General features: G+C 41.7%; 1 pseudogene; it reads right to left on the bottom strand.

Moving 5' to 3' along the window:
- Positions 1–3,864: 3,864 nt before the first annotated feature.
- Positions 3,865–4,658, bottom strand: LOC112308959 (small ribosomal subunit protein eS1-like; annotated as a pseudogene).
- Positions 4,659–4,971: the final 313 nt, after the last annotated feature.

Consider the following 4,971-nt stretch of genomic DNA (forward strand, 5'->3'; position numbering starts at 1 on the left):
ACTGCATCCCCAGCTCCTAAGCACGGATGCTAACTTCCTCAATGGGGAAATTTTTTTCAGATTCTTAAAAATCAGGGACTTGGCACTTAGAGCAATGGAACATGGGAGGAAAGGAAAAGAGTTAATATTTACTGGACACATCTATTACATGTTCCAGATACTATGCTTTACCTCTAATTTATTCTATAAACCAACTGGCAAAGTGGATACAATCACATATATCTTCCTATGCCATACCTGGAGCTCAGAGGGGTTAGGTAAGTTGCCCAAGATGACACAGTTACTAAATGGCAGAGCAGAAGTTTTTTATTATGTATTTGTTTATTTACTTTTTAGAAGAGGACTTGGAACCCACTCCTTTCTGGCTCCAAAGCCTGTGTTCTTTGCAACACATTATGCTACCTCAGTAGGACGGAAGAAACTAAAGGGACTCCCAAGAGATGACAGACAAAATCCGCCGCCCTGAGCTTCCAGTGATTTGATTTTCTTATACATGTATGGATTAGCATTGTCTGGTTGCAAGGAAGGATTTCAGTGAAATACTCCATCGGATTAAAAGATATGACAAAGAAGAGGGAACTGGGATGGAAAATTGGAGGGAGGAAGGAAAAAAGACATGAATAAAGAGAAAGAAGGGCCAGGAGGGGAATATGCCTGGAAAATGTAAGGGGTAACTAGACATTGTTCTCAGACACTTTCCACCAAGACCCAAAGAACAGTGCAGAAGCTGATACTCCTTTTTTGCTCCACTCACCATTTATTTTCTCTTCTCCTGTAAAAGGATTAGCAGGACGGGCTCAGTGGGAAAAGAGGCCCTTTAGGGATCCTGTTACCAGCCATCTGTGTTCTGTTCTTTACTTTTGAACAAGACAGCTCCAAAACTCTGAACTGGAGAGGGAGTTGGAGCTGCATACAGATCAGCAGAGCTGTTGCTAACAGCTCTGACGCCTGCAGGATGACTCAACCCTCTGTGCCTGGCAGACTCAGCTGTGGTCCCCTGGAGCCTCCTACTCTAGGGAGGAAATCAGAGCTGTGGCTAAGTGGCTTAGAAATGAGCAAGATCTGTGATCTTAGGCTGCAAGGATGGGTAGGGGCACCTTGAGTCTTCACTTAAGTGTTCTTGCTAATGATGGGGAGGGATTAAAGGTGACAGGGAGGAAAGCACAGTCCTTTATCCAAGTTAGCTGCTCTACGAAAGGAACATACCCTCTGGAGGATGGCAGCCAGCAAAAGCCATATGGCTGTGTCACCAGGAGTTCAGCTCAAACACAAATCTCACTCACTTCCCTGGTAAATTTTACTCAGGTAGAGGCATCTCCCGCTATTCTGTCATCTTTCCAAGAAACCCTGAGTCTTTCTGTCTTTACACAGCCCCATTAATACTAAAGAACATTCTCATGTTAAACAGTTGCTGCCTTCAGACCTCTCCCCTGGTTACTCACTCAGACTCTGAGATATAGGCAATTAGGGGTAAGCTACTTCTACATTGTGTCAGGAGACATCTGGATTTACCCTATGCCAGTACATAAAGACCCTGATCTACCACAACCCCCTCCCCATAACCCTAGGTTTCCTCAAAGAGCTTTCCTTTCACTTGGCTTCTTATCACTCACTAATAAATAGCCCCCAGAGTTTGGCTTCCTGTTGCCACGGCAACTCAAAAGAATCGGTTGAAGCTGCCAATAAAGGCATCTGCAAGAGCTCCCTAAACACAGACGCCTTTCAAAACAATAGTACAAAGTGGAATCACCACTCACTTTACCCATCTTCCCTGCCACACCACATACACACCCTCAATTGTCAGTTTTATGGAAAGATTTAGTCTTTAGAATAGCTGGGAATGTGGCTATTTTGCCCAGATGAAAGGTTTTCTAATACATTTTCTAAGGATTCTTTAGATACTAGCCTAGAAATCTGACCAACTTACCAAGTATTAGCACCTTTAAGGGGTCATGGAGTTTAAAAATGTGTCTGTATGTGCCCTCTACTTATACGAGTACTTCATTTTTCTGTGCATGTAGGCAAACCTGGGTACTTGGTATTTCAGAGCTAGAGCTGTTGGCTATTTTCCCACAAAGGGTGAGGGGTTTCCTAATGTCCTCATATATGTGTGTGGAAGTGCTTTGTACCTTGTATAGGAGTGTTCAAATATTCATATCGATTACTATTCCCTGTCCGCATTTCCCTTTAGTTCAAGGTCATGTTGCATTGGAATTAAACTCCTGGACTCTGGGCCAAACTTCCTAGTTTGAATCCCTTCTCCACTCTTTACTTCGCACTTTAGCCAGTGCTTTCTCTGTGCTTCATTTTCTGTATCTGTGAAAGGAGGAAAATAATAATATTAACTTCAGAGGGCTTTCATGAGGATTAAATAAATTAAAATATGTAAAGTACTTAGAACAGCATCTAGGTTTATCTATCAAGTATGCCTTATGCTGCTGGGAAACACAGACAAGATACCCTGTTCTCAAAGAGTTCACAGCCTGATATTCACATAGCAGAGACAGGCAACCCAATAATTATAGGTAATGTGTCAAGTGCTTCTCTAAATGGAGAGAGAACAGAAGAGGGGCCAGAAATTCAGCTTTGAAAGATGCCTGGATTTTCCCCAAACGGAGAAAGCTTTCTCTGTTAGGCACTTTGGGTTGCAAAGGACAGCTCACCCCATTTAGCTCGACAATTTTATTTTAAAGTACATGTCACAGAAACCCAGAAAAACTAATAGCCCAGCAGAGGCAGTGACAGCATTTCCGGTATTTTCATCCCGATGCTCAATCATTAGCATGACTTAGCTATTCTCCACCTGGCAAGGCCTCTTTTACCATTACCAACTGTTTCCTTGTTCTTCGCTTTGCATTTTTTAAAATTACAGTTGACATTCAATATTCTACTAGTTTCAGACATACAACATAGTGGTTAGATATTTATATAACTCACAAAGCCTACACTTTGTATTGATATTCTCTACCTCATAGTTTCTATTTCCTCATAGCTATAGCCTTGACCCCTCAGGACTCTGAGCTTATCTCACAGTTTTTTTTTCTATGTCATTTTAGCTGTTGTTCTTGCCATTTATAGTCACATTCTCTCCTTTTTCTAACTCAAATTTTGGAGAGTGAGAGGGGATCTGATTGACTTACTCCTTCTTTTGGTGACAGGTGTGTTGTAAGCTCATGCCCAGGTTCTGGATTGCCCATCGTTGCATCTGATGCCAATTCTGGTCCAGTCAGCTAAAGCAAAAGTACCTCTGCAAACTGTACGTGAACTGTGGCTGCCTAGGCCTCCGCTTCAACAGAAGCTTTAGGTGGGGAAGTTTCCCTTGGAAAGGCAATATGAATATAGCAGTCATGATGTTCTGTGTAGAACAGAAATAAGAAATAATATATACAAAGGGCATGGAGCCCTGACTGGTATGGCTCAGTGGGTTGGACATCATCCTGCAAATCAAAAAGTCGCTGGTTCGATTCCCAGTCAGAGCACATGCCTGGGTTGCAGGCCAGGTCCCTTGGTTGGGGGTGTGCAAGAGACAACCAATCAATGTTTCTCTCCTCCTCTTGCTCCCTCCCTTCCCCTCTCTCTGAAAATAAGTAAATAAAATCTTAAAAAGAAAGAAAAGAATGACGAAAAGGAAGTGCAGTGGGTCTTGGGCTGATTCAACAGATATATATGTATATGTATTTTTTCTTTATTTTAATTTTACTTTTCCATCACAGTTTATATTCAATATTATTTATCTTTGTTTCAGGTGTACAACATGGTGGTTAGACAATCGTACTTTATGAAGTGGCCTCCTCTATCTTTTTTCCTTTTTTTTTTTTTCACAAATAGGGTTTTTTTTTTATTTGTCAGCGTTTAGTTTGAATTTTAAACAGATTCTTGGACCGGGGGCTCTTATGCATCAGTTTGTTCTACAGTAGCATCTGTCTGACCCCCAGTAACTTTTGCAGAACTTCTACCTTCACCGTGAAACTCCATGAGTTTCCCAGTTTAAACTTAGGCTTCTTGGGCATTTTGACTTTTCTAACAAAGACGTCATGGAGCGGATAAACAGATGGGCAAGGCTGTTCTGTGTCTCTTCCAGTGCCGTCTGGGATCAGTTTATTGACCACTTCTTTCAAGTCATTTGTCTGCACCTCTCGGGTCATGATTTCCATCATCTTTTTTCTGGATTTGGCGGACCTATTGATGCTGAGCATGAGGTCTTCCAGATCCATTACTGCACTTTTTAGTGAACCAACACTAAGTAGATGAAGTGAATAACCTTCAGTAGTCTTGACATCACCATGAGCTTCGATCATAGTCTGCCATTTGTCGACCAAGGAGCACATTTGTCTCCATGGTAAGATCCATGCATGCCATGGCTATTAGTCAGGCAGCATCTGCCCTGACTAGTCTCAGTATTAGCCTGAATTTTCTAAGTGCAACTTTATCGTTCTGCAGATCAACTAAGCTCACTTCAAAAACATGACTCGTGAGACCATCAGATACGATTTTGGTTCCTTGAGTTCTTGTGACTAGTGTTTTTCCAATATTTCTTATATTGAACATAGCTGGTGCTTTCATATCATACCAGTCTTTCTTAGAAAATGGATCGACCACTTTATGCCTGGCTCCCTTTCTGCTGCCTTTCATAAGTGCTTGTTCTTGCCAAAGGTCATGGCACTTCTCAGAGAGCCAAAAAGGCCCCCCAATATTTTAAGTACCCACCTGGCACAGTACATAGTTATTGTAATATTATTGACTATATTCCCTAGGGTGTACTTTACATCCCCATGACTATTTTGTGGCTGCCAATTTGTAGTTCTTAATCCCTTCACCTTTTTCACCCAGTTCCCCAGCCCTCCTCCCCTCTGGCAATCATCAATCTGAGCTCTGTATCTTTGAGTCTGTTTTGTTTTGTTTGTTTATTTTGCTGTTTAGATTCCACATGTAATTGAAATCATATGGTATGTAAACAGATGGTTTTCAAGG

Source organism: Desmodus rotundus, chromosome 9 (genome assembly GCF_022682495.2).
Source record: "Desmodus rotundus isolate HL8 chromosome 9, HLdesRot8A.1, whole genome shotgun sequence".
In the NCBI taxonomy this organism is placed as follows: domain Eukaryota; kingdom Metazoa; phylum Chordata; class Mammalia; order Chiroptera; family Phyllostomidae; genus Desmodus; species Desmodus rotundus.